Source organism: Euphorbia lathyris, chromosome 3, assembly GCF_963576675.1.
Source record: "Euphorbia lathyris chromosome 3, ddEupLath1.1, whole genome shotgun sequence".
NCBI classification, from domain to species: Eukaryota; Viridiplantae; Streptophyta; class Magnoliopsida; order Malpighiales; family Euphorbiaceae; genus Euphorbia; species Euphorbia lathyris.
In genome coordinates, this window is record NC_088912.1 from 65,700,862 (window position 1) to 65,721,425 (window position 20,564).

General features: G+C 34.9%; 1 pseudogene; it reads right to left on the reverse strand.

Moving 5' to 3' along the window:
- Positions 1–512: 512 nt before the first annotated feature.
- Positions 513–8,811, reverse strand: LOC136224800 (lupeol synthase-like; annotated as a pseudogene).
- Between the last annotated feature and the right edge of the window lie 11,753 nt (positions 8,812–20,564).

Consider the following 20,564-nt stretch of genomic DNA (forward strand, 5'->3'; position numbering starts at 1 on the left):
AGTAATAATATTTATATGGGTTGAAAAATTATAGCATATTCTAAAAGGCATTAATGGATAGAAATAAATGTGGAAATTAATTATGTATATATAGACAACTTAAAATTAGACATGGATGAGGTACTGTTATGCTTTCTTCTTTATTTATATGTATGAAAATTTTAATTTTATGTTCAATGAAACAGGATTTTATTATATATATATATTTTTTTTATTTTTTTGGTTATCCGGTTGAACCGGTTGAACCTATTAAACCTTGAACCAGTTGTCTCACCGGTTCAACGTCTGGTCCGGTTTTCAAAACATTGCCTAATATGGAATGATGGCCGTTGTCAGCGTATGTTACGGAATATGGAACCTCTTTTAGTAGTTCTGGTCTAACATGCATATCAACAAATACATAGTAATTAACATTTTCTTTATTTATAACTGCTATAATTTGTATACATAATAGTTTAAAATGATCCAATTATTGGAAGAGGAATAATGTAAAATTTCTCGTTAATGAGAATCTTTTACATAATATCTTCAAACATGTTGTGAAGATAATGGAACATGTCGGGCGTACTCTCCCAAAGCCCATATGGGAAAAATGTTCCTGTAGAAAACGTAATGCAACATACAGTTCCTCATAAATACTCCAGTTAGTTCCTGCCATTTATAACCAAATCAATTGTTAATGTATCAACACCATTTATCTATCTATCTAAATAAACATGTATTGTGATAAGGAATTACTTGTTGAGGAAAATCACCAAGTTGTGATTGAGAATTGATCAACAACTTTGCAGCACGATGTAACTCTTCGCCTATTAAATTAAATTAAATTAAATAGAATTAAAACACAAACTTAACATTATTACGAAATTGATGATTACTGACCTGTCCACCATGAATCAAACCCATCATAGCGAATGCTGTTTGTACCAAATTTGCTTGACCACCATTAATAGGAACATATTCCTACCACAATTTATGTATATACTTGATTAACTAGTGAACATCAAATTTAAAAATGAAGTAACTAATTAAAGGTTTGGATAGAAATATATATACTTTATTAGGACAAGAAAGATAACTTTCAGCCCATCCACCATCATCCCTTTGTGATTTAAGAAGAAATTGAACTCCTCCACGAACAGCCATACAATTATCGTAAGTCTTGCCTGCTGCTGCTAATCCTCCAAGAGCTAACCAAGTTCCATAAAGGAAGCATATTCCCCATTTTCCATACCTGCATACTCATAGTTAATTACTTAGATTAATCTAATCTATAAGATTAAATCTAAAACTAATATAGTACCATGAACCATCTGGTTTTTGTATCTTTTCGATGAACGTTACAGCTTTTTCTATGAAATTGTCAATCTCTGCTTCCCTGTGCTTTGGGTATAATTTCCGGAATAGAGTTAATGCCTGGATTGCTGATGAAGTGCATTCCACATACCTGAATTCACAATATTTACATACATTCTTCACCTAATTGGTTTCTCAATTTTTTTATCATCATGAAACCTATAAGAACTGATCTTACTCATGCTCAATAACAAGGTCTTCAAGAAACTCCACAGGATTTAACCACTATGTTTTACCAGAGATAAAATGAATAAATCATTAATTACATAAGTAAAAGTTTTGAGGAAAATGAAAAATAAAGCATTTGTAGTTTTTCGTTGAGTTGATTACGTACCTCCAACAGAGGGCTTGCGCCGGTAGGTTCCCAGGCTGATACACCACCATTTTCACTCTACAGTAATAAATTAATCTTAATTAGTTGTTTGTTAATGAAAAGTAGCATAAGAAAGTAATAATTAAGGCACACCTGAAAAGAAAGTATGATGTTAACAGCATCATATAGCTTGTCAGCTTCCAATTTCTCGCCAACAATCTTAGAGGACATCAATGACAACAACAGACAACACTGTAGGTATGTATTTTGGAAGTAAAAAAAAGAATTTTATATACCATACCCAATTATCACATTCAAAAGCGAAATGTATGGAGACACATTCCAAAAAGTGTGGCTAAAAACAAATTACCTTCAAACTTTCAGCAGTGCAATCAGAAACTTGCCATCCGTGATCCTTATCAGAGAAGGTCCATGATCCTTTGGATATATGACGAAACATGCTTTTAAAATCTCCACTAGGATTCTCAGTCACCTGAGAATTCTTGATAAAGTTATGTCCTTCCTTAAGAGTGGATCCTATTTCATGGTTAAGATTGCTAGCTATCAAAGCTTGGATGGAAAAACTTGTATCCCATGTTTGACTGCCAAAACTCTGCGAAATTATAATGTTAGACTTAATTGCACTGTATTGTTTATTGTATTGGTTCATTCGGATTTAGGAAAGTGTACTAACCTGGACCTTCAAGCCATCTTCTCCGATCCAAATGTAATCGAGGATCCTAGCAAGATGGTTCTTAAAAGCATCTCCGTTAGGATCTTCAACCCAACATGCTAGCATACAAAGTGGCTTTTCAACGCATCCAATGGTGATATATCGACTATTGTGGTCTTCATAATGAATGTGATCCATAGTTTTTTGGAGAGCTTTTTGTCTCAATTTGTTCAAGGGCCAACGGGTGAAAACAGGCTCACTAAATATATAAAGAGCATCCCACATCATTTTTTGAATCCATGTATGGGGGTAGTAATTATCCTCCTGAAATTATTAACACTTTTATAATATTATTATCACGGAGATGAACATCAAATTAGAAACTCAAAATAAATTTAGAAATATATTAAGTTCAAAAACTAGAAATCTTATTCCTCGTTTGTTAAATAAAAATATTTTCGTGATATGTTTGGTTAAGAAAATTAGTCAAATAAAAATGTATAAAGAAAAAGAAAAAATAAAGAAAATGTATAACATTTTTTCTAACCGTTTTCTTCAATCCAACACCTCATCTTCTTTTTTTGTTTTCTTTCCTGTTAACCCATATAACCAACTGGTTGGATAGTGGGTTAGTCGAGTTAATCCGTTTAATCCATTTAACAATTTGTTAAAAATGAAAAATTTGAAAAAACGTGAAAAACAAGAAAAATGAAAATATCCTTAAAAACGTGAAAACAACAATAATAACAACAAAATGGAAAAAACAAAAAAAACATGAAAAAATGAAAAAAAAAACAAAAAAAGTGAACGAAAAACAGTAAAATTGAAAAAGGAAATGAAAAAAAAAGTGAACAAAAAACGTGAAAATAGAAACACATGAAAATTGATAAAATGAAAAAAAAGGGCAAAACATTACAAAGATTAAAATCTTTGTAATATTCAGAAAAATCGTGAAAACGCGGAAAACAATAAAAAAATATGAACACAAAAAAAAAGAAAAAAAACAAATCCAACACATTGGGCAAGGTTTTAAAACGCATCTCCATATATTGGATTCTCACCATACTAATAAGTTTTAAGTAATCCCTCTCCATTTTCAATGTGAGATTCTGTTCTTTCCTGCCCTCATCGTTATCCATTAGGGCCGCTCCATGTTCAGACCTTCTACCCTGTTGCCACCCACTCTGGATCGGATCGTTCCAGGCCCAACTTTCAACTGGTTCGTCTCCGAACCACACATCGTACATTGAGAGTCGGTTCTGAGTTATAACATCTTGAACCAATACCATGTAAACATTGTCCACTTTGGTACAAATTCAACACCTTGGGCCTCATGGTTTTAAAATGAGTCTGCATTTATTGGATTCTCACCTGACTAATAAGCATGACTCACTCTTTCTCCATTTCTGATGTGAGATTCGGTTCTTTCCCACCTCATCGCTATCTCTTAGGATCGCTCCTTGCTCAGTCCGGCGCCACCCACTCCGGATCGAGTCATTAGGCCCACCACCTTCTGCTTGGTTCGTCCCTGAACCACATATCGTAAGTGAAGAGTTGGTTCTGATATTGATTGTAACATATCCTGAACCAATACCATGTAGATATTGTCCACTTTGATCCAAATCCAACACCTTGAGCCTCACGATTTTAAAACGTGTCTCCATATATTCCACCTTACTAATAAGGTTCGTCACTCTCTCTCACAATTTTCGATATGAGATTCAGTTCATTCATGCTCTCATCTCCATCCCATAGTACCGCTCCTTACTCAAACCTTCTATCCCGATACCACCCACTCCAAACCGAATCATTACATCAAATTTTTCCTATTTTTCAGTTTTTCTCTTTTATAATATAAACTTTAAGTGCAAATAAAAATTATAAATAAATATAACATTCCATATTTATAGTTAATGATAGGAAAATATATTCTTAAAACCTAAACAAATATCCGAAAATATTATCATAACTAAAACATTGAAAAATATTTTATTTTTCAAACAATTTGTTTCCTTATATAATATTTTTCAAAACACACTGTTTTTCCGGAAACAAACAAATCATTAGTTTGTCTATAATGCTTTTATTTTCTGATAATATTGTGAGAAATTCACCTTAGCACATAAATGACGGACACTCTTCCAGTGGATGGTGTGGTAAGGTTGATTATAAATTTCTTCTCTGAGTTGTAAAATGAGAGGTGTGATTGGACCCACAAATCTCTTTCCATATAAGTATGACATTGGCATGTAAGCAAGCCGACAATAGCAAAACATTTTTCCTGTTGACACCACAAAATTATTGTAATAATATATACTCCATCTATTTTATATTACATGACTTTTTTAGAGAGTTATACAGAAATTAAGGATATTAGAAAAAAGACATTGTTATCTCTTATGTATTGATTCTAATATTTATTTATTCTATAATAAGTTCATTATGCTAATTAATTTTCGTAAACCCGCGTTTTATAGCGGAAAAAAGGATGACTTAACGTGTACTAATCATATAAAACGACATGTAATATGAAACAAAAAAGAATCTCTAGAAAGACATGTAATATGAAACGGAGGTAGTAATAAGTTTGATCTAATTTGTGAAAGACATTACACTCATTCTCTGAATGCTCTAAATTACAGTGGTTGTTTATTATCTTTTCATTTGTAACTTTTTTTTCTGATTTAGCAAAGTAGAAATGATAGATCGTATACGTAGATCACTACATCTACATGGTTGCAAAAGAAACGATTCACATCCGAAGATTTGGAAGAGTTTAAATGATGAAGATTGAATTCCAGATGTTTTTCTATGAATTTGGAGTTTCAAGAAGTATATGTTTAATCTGTGTTTTATTAGTACTTTTAATGGTTTCTTTTGCTCTTTGTAACCATTTCCTTACCCATATGGATCCTGTATTAGACATAGTCTGTACTTGTCTAACGTTTTATTCCTTAGTTTTCTTGTTGTTTTTGCAATTTTCTTTTCAATGAAATGATGTATGTATTTGTATAAAAAAAAAGTTTCAAACTTAGGTAAGATCCCAAACTATCATCAATCAGATCCCTAAACTAATTAAAAATTATCAATTCAGTCATTATCTTATGCTAAAATCAGAAACTGTGACTATTTGATATAGACTGTAATAATTTGTGTGTTGGTTTAAAATGAGTTTGGGGAAAAAAGTTTGAAACTATATATCCAACTCAATGATTTTCGATGAGGCATTAATTGATGATTTTTATTTAATTCAAAGACCTAATTAATGATTTTAATAGTTTAAGATCCTAATTGAATAGTTTAAAGCCTTAGTTTAAAAAGTATAAGTAAAATAGATATTGTGGCATTGTGAAAGAAGATACCTGGATGCATTGGAAAAATTGTTGGGTAATCCCAAAACTCAGGGGGCATAGGGTTACTTCCATCCCATTCGTATACACCAAGTATCTGCAGTTTATTAATTAAAAAATTAGGCAAATATAAAACCCAAAATAAGACTTTTATTTATCATTACTTGTCCCGTTAGACTGGGTTGGGAGAAATTCTACTATGGTCCCGGTCCATTGGATCTTACTAATTGTACATTTTTTTTTCTTTATACCAATCATCTTCCAATGAAGTAGCATGATTCTTTTTTTTCATTGGTTGGATCCATTGCACCCGGTCCACCGTAGAATCTCTTCTAGTTTGGTGGTGCATGGATCTTCGGGGAATTAAGAGTATATTAGAAAAAAAGTAAAAGAGTAGTATACAATTTTATGTACTACTAGTATTCTATCATTTTTTAGTTATGAGTGGGTGCACCCACACTTTTTGAATCCGTACATAAATGCCCTAGTTAGGAGGACAAATTAGGTTCCAATTGTAAAAGTTAGTTTATCAAACAAAAAAAAAAAGTCTTCACTAAACTTGGTATTAATTTTCAATAAATTTACGAGTTTCATCTATTTAGGTCTTCTTTGTAGAAAAATAACGTGTAAATTTCTAATTTTCTAATGTTTAATTTAGAAAATTAATTAAAGAAAAATATTATGCTAGTTAAGGGAAAAGACTAGAAATATTTAAAAATGATATTTAAAAATTAGGTGTATTTATTATTATTATTATTATAGGTTAATAATTATAAGATCTTTGTGTTTTTAATTACTTAACTCACTAATAGGTTTATCATGTTATTATTAGGTTAGTGGCGAATATAGGATTGCTCGGTTGGGAGTGCCGATTTTACACGTGGTGTGTAAATTTTTTTTTTTGCAAAATCGGTATCTAATAGAAAAATTTCGGATTTAGATAGGGTCTAATAGGTGAAAAAATTTAGAAATTTAGATTTAAAAAAGGCCTAACATGCCAAAAAATTAGAAATTTAGACTTAGAGAGGTCTAATAGGCCCAAAAAAATTGAAATTAACGGGATCTGGGCCAATTTGGGGTACTAATATAGCACTCGAGCTAAATTTCTTGAAAATAGGAGGGCCGGAATCACCACAACGTTAAATTTTGTGGAGACAGTGGAGGCCGAAACTACTCGTGGCCATGGTGGTTCCAGCGGTCGGAGAAGACCGGGCCCCCTGTCTCCGCCCCTGTATAAGATCCTTAGGTTTTATCTTAATCAACTCTTAGTCTCTTTATTTATTTTTATATATGAAAGTTTAAAATATAATTATCTCTAATAATTTATCTTATAGTTTTCAAATTTAATGAAAATACTTTTAATGAAATTTTTGTAGTATATAAAATTCTTATACTTGTGTATATTAATTGTAAAAATAAATTATATTTCTTATTCTCGTAAAAAAATTACTTTTATAATTTTATATTGTTCTACTCCAATTTTAATAATTTTTACAAAATTTATCATTCATTTTTTTTAATAAATAAGTTCTACACTGCTAAATTAAAATTTATAATTATATGAAAAATAATAAAAACTTAACTAATATTAGAGAGATTATTATTATTATGAAGGAAAAAAAATATATAAAATAGAAAAAATGGATATTTTATTATTAAAATATATAATAAATGATAATTTTAGTATTTTAAATTTTACTTAGTCAAACTTGGCCATTCACTCAAATATAAGATTAAAGAATTGGCAAAATTAAAAACTTGAGAACTGTGTAGTCATTTCTAAAAACATATGAACTAACTAATGTATTACATAAAAACTTATTTACTCTATTATTCTAATAATATTCTATTTGAAATACTTATTTTATTAAATATTGTTTTAAATTTATTCATTTTTATCATAAGTCGTTTTGTATTTTGAATGTTAAAGAAAGAAAGAAAGAAAAGGTTACAGATAGCCAAGTCTTCCCCAAGAGCTAATAGAAGTTGCTCCACCATGATCAAGAATCCATTTACGAGCTCTTTCACAAGCATTTTCAATTCCATCGTCTGGTCCTTCTCCAAGTATTCTCATACATATGTAATTTAATACTGTAGTGAACATCATACTATGTCCTTCTACGTGCAATCCCCACCCTCCATCTTTGTTCTGCAATGTTAGTTAAATATTTACAATCAAGTTACTTATTTAGAAGTAACAATTTCAGGCACGAAAACATAATTTGCAATCCAATAATTTTTCTTATTTTGTTATTATAACCAAAATTAAAAACCATTCTCATTTTTGACACGATTTCATTTTTTATTTTTATCTTTATATAGATGTCATATTGTCAATTAATTAAGGACATAAATAGCTACTTGACGTGACCATATATGAAAATAATCACATGGAGAGCGTATATATCACAATGAATTAGGTAGAAATTTGATGGAAAGAAGTACCTGATGGCAGTATATGTAACGAAGGATCTCTTTGTAATGCTCTCTAGTAAATACAGTATGAAGATGGCCTGTAATGTAAAGACAAAATACCTGCAATCCAATCCAATATATATATTAGAGAAAAACAAACAAAAATAAGAATTAAGCGATGAGAGCATACCATAGGAGGCACATAAAACATAGGCCCTGAATTTTCAGCACACCAATGACCATCGCTAGCTTGCAACGCAGAAAACAAGTGAACACTCCTCTTTAATGCAGCTGTGACTGCCTCATATCTAACTTGTTCATCCTCTTCAATTCTCACTGCTTCTATCGTCTGTTTGAACCTTTTCTCCCTTAGGAACTGTACGTATTTAATTACGTTACGTTACGTTACAATTATATTAGTTAACTTAAATTAATGAAACTATACCTGAAATTGCCAAATGAGATCAGAGCCAGGCTTAACATTAAATCGATTGTTCCAGAAATTTAGACGAGCTTTTTCAACCTCAGCTCGCTCTTCGGGACTACCAGCATCAGGATCATATTCCCATGTTTGTCTGCCTAGATAATTGTTTGTACTATATATGTTTGGATTCTTCCCTTTTTCTGCTATCTTAAGCCTCCACATTCTTCTTCTCTCTATAACTATCACTTTCTTTTACTCTCTTTTCAGTTCAATTCATACATAAAACCATATGTCCACTACTGCATATATATATAGCAAATTTCTAATCTCTATTTAACCAGTAAGTTAAAATTCTATTTTGACACTACTACTTTACACACCTTCATTTAATTAGCACTTTGAAGTGGTTACTGTAACATTTTCTCAACTTTATTGTATTCATTATCAACAATATAGAGACGGGCCTCCTAGCTAAATAGGAAAGTACTGGCATATGAAGTGGTTCCTGTAACATTTTCTCATCTTTATTGTATTCATTATCAACAATATAGAGACTGGCCTCCAAGCTAAATATGAAAGTACTGGCATATTATAAATCATTGAAAGATTATTAAGTCAGTCCTAGAGAAAAAGATTCCGAAGTTGATTTTCGGTGGAGTTTGTTTCCCACTGTTGTGCTAAAAACAGTTTCAAACACTGTCTGCCACGATCCATGATATTGAAAATACAGATTCAAGTTCATCTTATGTACTTTTTGAATTTTAATTATTTATGTCAAAATTTACTATTTTTTCTACGAATCAAATAATTACCTTTTTTCTGAAAAAAAAAACCTCATTACGAAAAATTGTGAACTGAACTCCATATGTTATTACTAAAAAATTGGATGTCCACTTTCTCGTCCTTGACTCTTGTGGTGTGATAATCTCATTGTTGTATATCGTATGACTAATCGAGTTTTCCATAATAAAATTAAGGCCCTGTTTGGGAATTAGCTGTTAGCTGTTAGCTGATTACATTAGCTGATTTGACTAGCTGTTTGTGTATACCTGTTTGGTAAAAATTAGCTGATTGATAATAGCGGTTTGTGCAAAAAAGACGAATAAGGGTATTAATTTTGGCGCAGGAGAAGAGGGAGTCTATTTATTAGGGTTAAAAAAGTCCATTAGTTTTAATATTGCAAAATGCTAATTGAAAAAACTCATTTTAAGAGCTTTTTCTAAATTAGCGTTTTCATCCCAAACCTCTCTCCACCAAACACTTCAATCATCGGTTTCAGTGGTCAAACCTCTAAAGTTGGTCAAAACCGCTCTTTTTATCCCAAAACGCTCTTTGCCAAACAGGGCCTAAAGCTTAATGCATATTTATATGCTTAAACTTGACCAGTTTTGGCTATTGACACCCTTAACCTTTAAATAACCTATCACACACTTATAGTTGTGTTTAAAAACGTATCACACATCTATTGTTGACATTAAAACCTATCACACACCTAAAGTTGGGTCATTCAGACCTCCTGCACACAAAATCATGGTCTGTCATCTTTGACATATGAGGTGACATATAGAATGAACTAATACGCTTTTCTTTTTTCTATAACCATCACATGCAACCCCGCCTGTTAAAGATGACAGATCAACGATTTTGTGTGCAAGATGAGTGAGCCAACTTTAGGTGTGTGATAGGTTTTTAATGCCAACTATAAGTGTGTGATATACTTTCAAAGTCAACTATAAGTGTGTGATATATTATTTAAAAAGTTCAAATAGACAAAATTTGTCAAGTTTAAGGGTGTAAATATGCATTAAAACATGCAGTTTTAGAGAAGATAAGTTTTATAGTTAAGCAAGTAATAACTTTTTTAATCTATTTTTGAATTATGTATGCGTGAAATACATCTTCCGCATTTAACTTACTTTTTTGCAATCGAGTTATCAATTAATTACATTTTATGCAAGTTCAATGGACTAACTGAATATTTTATATAAGTTCAAGAGCTATCAGGATACTTTAAAAATTCAGGTGGCCAATTAAATTTTTTGGACAAGTTGAGGAGCAAATAATGTATTAAGTTTCTTTTATTCAATTCATTAAAAGGTTCCACCTTTGCAAATGAATGGTATAATAAGAAAAATATATCTCTTTGATTAGGACATGTATAATTCTGCCAATGAGGATTGGTTCGAGTGGTAAGGCGTTGAACCTCAAATGTTTGACAAGTTTGAGGTTCGATTCCCCATTCCATCAAAATTTAGCTGAATTATATTTTATTTCAAAAATATACCTCAAATATGAATCACCGTATAATTTATTTGAATTTCACAATTTATTCCACCATTTTTAAAAAATTTACTACTATTTATTTGATAAGTTTTGTGCTACATTGGCTATGAATCTGTTTCTGGTAAATGACTGAAATTTCTGCTTCTGCAGTTTGCTGATATGATACAATAGAGACATTTAGGGGGTTTGGTTTGGGGTTCCAGGAGAGGGTATAAAGAAGATAAGAGTTTCTATATTTTCCAATCGTACCCTGATACGACAATTTACAATAGATTATATATAGAAGCCCAATAACTGAACCCATAACTAAGATCCTAATTACATGGCACTATAACTGATAGTATACGACTATGTAATGAGATTTTGAATATTTCAAACTATTCCCTATAACATAGGAGAAGATATATATTAACTTATTAACCCCCAGCAAGCTCAAAGGCAGGACAAACTTGCAGCTTGGTACAAAGGAGAGCAACTCGATCCTTGGCAAGAGGTTTGGTAAAGATATCCGCTAGTTGATCGACCAAAGACACGTGATAGATTTTGAGATCACCAGATTCAACTTGTTCCCATATGAAGTGAAAGTCGAGTGCAATATGTTTTGACCTGGTGCTGATGACTGGATTTTTGCTCATGAAAATTGCCCCTACATTGTCACATAGCAGTAAGGGTGGTTGATGTGGATGAGCACGAAGATCACACACTAGTTGTTTAAGCCACAACAGCTCAGCAGCAGTGTAGGCAAGGGAACAGTACTCTGCTTCCGTGCTAGAACGTGCGACGACTCGTTGCTTGCGAGAAGTCCAAATGATAAGATTGGTGCCATGAAAGATGGCAAAACCGTACGGTGATCTGCTGTCGTCGGCATCGGAGACCCACCCGGTATCTGAATAAGCAAGCAGAGATGTTGCTTTTGTTGGTGTGAAGTGCAGGCAGTGGTTTAATGTTCCATTTAAGTACCTTAGTATTCTTTTTACCGCCTGCCATTGGAGAATGGTTGGTGAGTGCATATATTGGCAAACTCGGTTGACGGCATAGGCGATGTCAGGACGAGTGATGGTGGCATATTGAAGTGAACCAACAACTTGTCGAAATAGTTTTGGATTCTCAAACAGTTCAACGTGACGAGCGAGCCGAGATTGGGGATCAGCTGGAGTGGAGATTGGAGCAGCGGACGTCATTTTGCTACGAGTAAGGATGTTTTGAATATAGCTTTATTGAGACAAGGTTAAACCTTCTGAGGTTCTGCAGATTTGTAACCCCAGGAAAAAATGCAAGTTTCCGAGTTCTTTGAGTGAAAATATTTGATTTAATTTCATGATGAACCGTTGGATTAGAGCTGCATTGGTGCCTGTAATAATTACATCATCCACGTACATAAGGATATAGATAGTGGCTGTGTTAGAATGCTCGACAAACAAAGATGTGTCGGATTGACAGGCATGAAAACCCTGAGTAATCAGATAGTGTTTGAGCTTATTAAACCAAGCTCTTGGTGCATGTTTGAGTCCATAGATAGCTTTGTGTAGACAACATACATGAGTCGGTTGACTAGGATCCTCAAAGCCACGTGGTTGTTTCATGTAGACCTCTTCTGTTAAATATCCATTTAGAAAGGCATTGTTTATGTCGAGTTGTCTGATACGCCAACCGTTGGAGAGAGCAATTGAGAGCACTAACCGAATGGTGGTCGATTTGATGACAGGGCTGAATTTTTCAAAAAAATCAATGCCTTCCTGTTGACTAAACCCTTGTGCCACTAACCTAGCTTTGTAACGCTCAATTGAACCATCGGATCTCCATTTTACCCTGAAAGTCCACTGACAACCAATAAGATTAACATTAGTAGGACAAGGGACAAGTGACCATGTCTTATTTTTCATGATGGCATCATATTCTACCTGCATTTCTTTTTGCCAATGTGTATGTTTAATGGCTTGATTGTAGGTTTGGGGTTCATTGTTTGGATTAGTAGAGGGAGTAGTGGTGAAGGTTTTGGGTTTAAGGGAGTTGGTGCTTGCTCGAGTGATCATAGAGTGTTGATTATTATCAGCAGCGCGATAGTGAGAAGTGGTGGGTTGGTACTGTTTTGCACGGGAGCTAGTTGTAGATTGTTGGTATTGAGGGATATGGGTTTGTGACGGTGGAGTATTTGGTGGAGTGGATGAGTATGGTAATTCAGTAGACGAGGTTGGTAGAGTGGACGGAGTGGATGGTCTAGTTGAGTCATCCGGAGAGGAAGACGGAATTGGAGAGGACATAGTGGGCATGGCAGTAGCATATTCAAGAAGATTTGATGTGCTAGCTTGTAATGAAATAGAAGGGAGAGGCGGAGTTGGGATGGAAGGGCTGGCATAGGGAAAAACATCTTCATTAAAGATAGTGTGACCAGAGATATATATACGAGATGATGGTTTGTGAAAACATAGGTACCCTTTATATGTAGTACTACAGCCAATGAAGACACATGGGAGAGATCGAAAATCAATTTTATGATTGTTATAAGGCCTTAGAAAAGGGTAACAAAGACAACCAAAGGTCTTAAGAAAAGCATAATCAGGATGTTTATTATAAAGCTTTTGGTAGGGTGATTGAAAATGAAGTAGCGGAGTGATGGTGCGATTGTGGAGGTAGGTTGCAGCTTTGAAAGCATGTTCCCAAAATTCTTGAGGGAGAAATGATTGGGTTAGGAGAGTGAGTCCTTTTTCGACAATTATACGATTGCGTCGTTCGACTGCACCGTTTTGTTCTTGGGTGTATGGGCAAGAGATGCGATGTTGAATACCATTAGTGTGTAAAAAGGTGGAGACATTACGAAATTCACCACCCCAATCTGTTTGACGACTTTTGATATTGCTATCGAATTGTGTTTTGACCATTTGATGAAATTGAACAAAGGTGAAATAAACCTGAGATTTTTGTGACAAGAAATAAATCCACACAAATTTGGTGCAATCATCAATAAACAACACAAAATAGCGATTTCCATTTATAGAAAATAGGGGAGAAGGTCCCCAAACATCCGAGTACACTAATTCAAAAGGTTTAGTAGAAGTAATGTGAGAAGTAGGAAGAGGAAAACGATGACTTTTCCCAAGTTGACATGAATCACAAACATTGGGGAATTTATTTGATGAAATTGGAAGATTAAATGATGAAACAAGGCGTCTTAAGAGGGGCTGGTGAGGGTGAGCCAATCGCTGATGCCATCCATGTAAGGTTGCGCGAACACCGGTAGGAGCCATGGTAGATAGCTTTTTATTTGTGTCGGAAGGAAGACGATATAGACCATGACTAACGTCCCCTTGAAGGATTGTTTGTCCCTGAAAATTCTTAACACAACAGTGAGTAGGCCAAAATTCCATGAAAACATTATTATCTTGGGTCAATTTTGACACACTGAGAAGATTTTTGGTGAGTTGAGGGACAACAAATACACTAGGCAGGCAAATATTAGGTAAAGAACATGAACCAACATGAGAAATAGAGAGATGGTTACCATTTCCAACTTGTAGTTTATCATCGCCGTTGTAGTTGTCGGCAACGTTGAGTTTTTTGAAGTCCGGAGTGACATGATCGGTAGCGCCCGTATCAAAATACCAAGAGGGATCAATCACTGTTGATGAACTGCTGTGTTGTGCCACATGTGCCTGTTTGGGTTGGTCTCTCGGATTACCTCGGCGAGATGGGTAGTCTATATGGTTTGTTCATTGCCAACAATCAATCGCCTCATGGTTAGGTTTACCACATAATTGACATACAACTCGACGTCGTCGAGAATTATTGTTGCGAGTAGAGGTGTTATAGCCTATATTATGATTGTTGTGAGAAGAGTTTCTGTCATTTGACCGATTGACAGTGAAGGCAGAGAAACTTGAAGCAGATTGCATATTTGATGTGGCAGATGAAGGTATAACAGTGGATTGGCAGGCTAATTCATGTTCCAGGCGAGCTTCCTCCTGTAGAAGTAGTCCGGCAAGATCATCGACAAAGACGATGTCGGTCTTCATCATGAAAGCCGAATTAAAGGCACTATAAGATGCATCAACGCCGCTTAAGAGATGGCCAATAAGGTCTTCATCGGGGGCTGGATTAAGATTTTCCGCAAGTGAGTCAGCGATAGAGCGTTTGCGCTCAATATAATCGAGCATAGAAAGAGACCCTTTGGATAGAGTCTGTAACTGATTTTTCATAGCCATCCGTCGTGCGCGGGTTTGAGCCTGAAAGGTCTTTCCAATAGCGATCCAGGCCATCTGAGAGGAAGAAGCACGAGCAAGTAAGGCAAGTGCACGTTCAGATAAGGTAGATTTGAGCCATAGAAGAACAAAGCAATCTCGCCTTTTCCAATTAATAAAATCAGGGTTGGGTGCGGTGGTTGTTTCCCCGTCTATATCAGTGAGAAATCTAGTCTCAGGTGGTGGTGAAGGGTCAAGAATAAAGGCTTCGAGATCGAAAGTCTCAAGAGCAGAAATAATGGTTGATCTCCATAGGGAGTAATTTTCACGATCAAGTTTGATACTGATGGATGGAATTTGAAGATTGAGGGAAGAGGTAGATGTGGCAAAAGCTAGGAGATTTTGGTTTGTGGAGGCCATGAGATCGGAAACTGGAAGAGAAGAGGAAGAAAAAAAATTAAATGGCTCTTGATACCATAAAAAAGATAAGAGTTTGTATATTTTCCAATCGTACTCTGATACGGCAATTTACAATAGATTATATATAGAAGCCCAATAACTGAACCCATAACTAAGATCCTAATTACATGGCACTGTTAGGGGCGGAACCAGAGGGGGCAGGGAGGGTCGGCCGACCCTCCGGCTCCACCGGAAAACCCTAAGGTGGGGGTTTTCCTCTCTAGTTCCTGGCAGAGCTGCCATGACTGGAGCCCCTCCAGCCATGGCAGCTGAAAGAGAAGATGCAGAAGGAAGGCGTCATGGAAGCACAAAGAATAGAGAAGAGAAACATGAATGGGGAAGAAAGAGCAAATTCGGGCTATTAAGATCAAGAGGCAGGCACCACCAAGAAGTTGAAGAGACCCATTATTTACTTGGGGAAGCTTGAATAAGACGTGGTTGATATTCTAGTGGCTCAAACACAAACTTGTATCTACTGATTTCCTATTTCCAATACTTTTACAGGCTGCTAAAGTTTTTTTTATCTATTTATTTTCATGTCTTGAGATATAACTGCTTACTAACTTTTCATTTATTTCTATACATAAAAAATCGTAAAGTAAATTAATGCTAATTCATAAGGAATTTTAATTTTTCAATTATCATGCCTTGAAATATAACTAATAAAAAAAAATCTTAATATTCTGATTAAATTTTTTACATGTCAGTTGATAAATTGAAAATTTTGATTAAGGTTGAAATTGAAAATATTAATATTCGTCTGCTAATTGGCAGTACGCACCTCATTTTATCATTCATTTGTTACATAACGATATTCGTTCCAATTCTTAAATACTAAAGTTGATTCGTTTTTCTCAAAAAAAAAGGTTGAAATTGAAAATATTAATTAAATATTTTTTTTAAGTTAATATTATTATTTTACTACTACACTCATTTCATTATATAAGTCATTTTAGGATATTTAACATAAATAAAGAAAATCAATTAATATAGATTCCAATTAATGAATTTATATTGGTTAACTAAATTTTTTTTTCTCATGTAATGATTGGAGAATAAGACTTGAAAGGTATTATTATCATCTCGAAAGTTAGATATATTTTTTAGTAGCTTATTTTATTTTATTTTCCACATACGTTGGAGCCCCTCCGAGCTTTCCCTCCTGGCTCCGTCACTGGGCACTATAACTGATAGTATACGACTAGGTAATAGGAGCAGATATATATTAACTTATTAGGGTAAGGGAAATGATAGCTTTCATTCCCTTTTTGGTGTTTGTTTTGTAAATTCAATCATTCGCTTTAACTTTTTTTAGTTTTGGGTTTACCCCTAACTCTTCTATCTCATTCCCCCAATCCCCTTAAGGTTTTCCATTCCCTTTCCCCTCTGACTCACTAATTTGAACATCTACTTTCCTTGATAAAATTTCATTTTAGTCTCTATTTTGTTTTTAATTTTTATTTTGTTCCATATATTTATTCATTTTTACTTTTTTAATCATTGGATTAATTTCACTTTTGATCTTTATACTTATATATTATTTATTTATTTATTCTCAAAAAATATTTTTGACTAATTTTTACTTTTTGATTTTTATTTTGATCCTTATATTTATTTATGTATATTTTTTTATCCCTAGACTAATCTCACTTTTGATCCTTATACTTATTTGTTTTTACTTTTTTATCTTGAAAAATAATTTTGACAAATATTTTCTTTTATCATATTATTCGGTTTTGGTATTTATTTTTAATTATTTTAAAATAATTATTTTCTTTTTAAAATATAAAATTGATGCATTTTCTTTTATTTATTTTATTTCAATTTCTTCAGTTTTACCGACTTTTGATTTTAATGGTTGAATAAATTGATTTTCATTCTACATGTGATAATTTATTAGTATAGACACATGTATGTCTAGAAATTATTGTTAAAAACAAAACTCTAGTTTATTACCTCATATGAACCAAACAGCCACAAAGGGAATCATTGGTATATCATTCCCTTTGTGGAACTGAAACAAACAGATAAAGGAATTCAGGGTCATTTCATTTCTTTCTCCTTGTTTCCCTCTCTTGATTCCATTCTGTTACCCTTCTGCGAACCAAACGCCCCTTAGTGATTAGAAATTTCGGCTATACAACACGTTGAGGAAATGATGTCTAATGTTGAAAATTACATTAAGGTATATAATCAAATAAGAATTGAGATAGAGTGCTTTCTGTTCGAAATATTCTTTCAGTTTGGATGCCTTTGTTGATAAGTGAGAGAAAGTAACAAAAACCGAGTTGATAGGTGAGAGAAAGTAACAAGAACAAGGAAGGAGAGAGAGCGAGAGATAATTAGAAATTCGCACTGAAATTTTTTATGGATATTATTGTAATTTTATGTTAGTCGATCATATTATGGGTCCCAATTTTTAATTAAAATTGGTCAAACTTATGTTGATCCGTCATTGACCGGTAAAATACAATGTTATCAGAATCGAACCGGACATCAAACCAGATTGATAACTGGATCACGAGTCACTTGATCGAATCGGATGGCTCGGATTGGTCGAATCGGATAACGTAATAAATAAATAAATAAATAATATTTATATATATTCAATATATATAATTAATATAAAATTATTTTTATAAATTATATATAATCAACAATTTGTTTGAAATTATCTCCTCTCCTGTTTTCCAGGTCATGATCAATGGGGACATGTCAGATGAGTTTTCTCCCTCCAGAGGAATTCGTCAAGGAGATCCTATGAGTCCCTTCCTCTTTGTTATTGCCATGGAAAGACTGTCTCACCTGATCCAAGAGGCGGTGTGCAAAGGGACTCTCCACCATGTTTCTATCAACAGACATTGCCCCCCTATTACCCATTTACTCTTTGCTGATGACGTCATGCTTTTCGTTGAGGGTAATGAGGAGCAAATTAAAACAGTTATGGATATCCTTGATTGTTTTTGCGAGGCTTCTGGCCAGAAGGTTAACATCCAAAAGTCCCGTATGCTTTGTTCCAAAAATATGGACAATAGCTTGTGCAGAAGACTGAGTGAGCTCTCTAGCATACCTCTGACGAACTCTTTGGGGAAGTATCTTGGGGTTCCTCTTCACAGTGACAGGGTTTCCAAAGCCTCTTTCAAGGATATTTTGGACAAAACTAATGGTTTGTGTGCTAGCTGGAAAGCTAATTCTCTTTCCCTTGCAGGTCGCCTTACCTTGATCCAGTCAGTTAACTGCGCTGCTCCGAACCACATCATGCAGGCCTGTAAGCTTCCTGAGCCTGTCCTTAGTGACCTGGATAAGATAAATCGGCGTTTCCTGTGGGGTGAGTCTGGAGATGGGAGAAAGGTTCACCTGGTCCCGTGGAAGGAAGCTTGCCAGCCTAAAAACAGGGGGGGTCTTGGTATTAGGCAGGCAAAGGACAATAATAAAGTCCTGTTAATGAAACTTCTTTGGAGAATGTGGCAATGCCCCTCCTCTCTTTGGGTACGTCTCTTGTGCGGGAAGTATCGGAAAGATAGAATCTTTGGTGGCCCGAAGGAGAGGGTTGTTAGCTGTTCCTTTCTCTGGAAAGGGCTCAGTGCCGTGTTTGCTGAATTCTGTACGGGGATTGGCCTGGAGGTGGGTAATGGTAGATCTATTAGCTTCTGGTATGACACCTGGATTGGTGATAAACCGCTGATTGATGTGTGTAATGCCCCTCCGTCGGCTAATCTCCTTTCTTGGAAAATTGCTGATGTGGTGGACTCGGAGGGAGACTGGATCTGGTCAAAGTTCGACTCTTTCTTTAGTCTGGAGACCCTTCTTAACATTAGAGGAGTGAAGATTAGCAATCAAGAGGAGGATAAGGATAGACATTGTTGGGCCTTGACGAATAATGGTACTTATTCTTGTAAATCGGCCTATGAAGCTTTTACCCCTAATAGGGCTGATCATCCCTTGGAGATTTGGAAGTCCATATGGTCCCTCAAGATCCCTTACCGTATCAGGAGCTTCCTTTGGCTGGGTATCAAAGACAGGCTCCTTACGAATGCGGATAGGCACAGAAGGCACTTGACTGAGTCTAGTGCCTGTAGTAGATGCAGAGGCAATGTGGAAACCTTGTGCCATGCCTTGAGGGATTGCCTAAATAGTAAGAAGATCTGGGAAGGGATCCTCCCTCATCACATCCTCCCTTCCTTCATGGCCTTTTCTGAAGGGGACTGGTTCTCTCAAGGAGCCAAGGGGAACTTGCTGGCCAACATGGAGCACGGTGCCATCCTCTTTGCTATTACTTGTCACCAAATCTGGAAGTGGAGGAATGAAGAATTATTTGCGGGTAAGGCTGTCCTTATTCCTGATTTACTGTTTTTCTTCTCGAAGAAGCTCTTTGTTATTACTAAAAGCTTTGAAAGAGATTCCCTTGTTCGCCCCTCCCCGGATAAAGAGATCCTGCTAGTTGGCTGGAGTAAGCCTAGAGAAGGGTTTGCTAAGTTGAATACTGATGGCTCCTGCCTTAGCAATGGCAGAATTGCTGCTGGATGAGTTCTTCGGGATGCTGGTGGCAATTGGATGGCGGGGTTTACCCATAACTTGGGGACGGGCTCCTCCTTTTCTGCGGAGCTCTGGGGTATCTTGTCAGATATTAAACTCGCCATTCGCATGGGTGTTAAAAAGCTCTCGGTGGAATCTGATAATCTGGAGGCTATTAACAGGATCTCAGATAGCCAGGCTGTTTGTCTGAAGAGCCAGAATCTCATCAAAGCTATTTTGAGGCTTCGTCCTGCCTTTGAGTATCTTAATTTCTCCCATATTTTTAGGGAGCAAAACCGCGTGGCGGATCGCTTAGCAGCTGCTGGGCATGGGAGAATGTTAGGTGTTTCTACCCTATCTGTTCCTCCTTCTTTTCTTTTGCCTTCTCTCCTAGAGGATAGGATTGGAGTCAGCCTTCCTAGACTGATCCCGGTGTAGGTTTTTTGTTGGTTTTGTTTTTTTCCTTTCCTTTCTTACCAAAAAAACAATTTGTTTGAAATAATATAAATTAATACATTAATTAATGGTATATACTTTTTCAGATTAAAATCTTCCCCAAAAAAAATAGAAAACCAGCTATGTATATAATATATATAATATA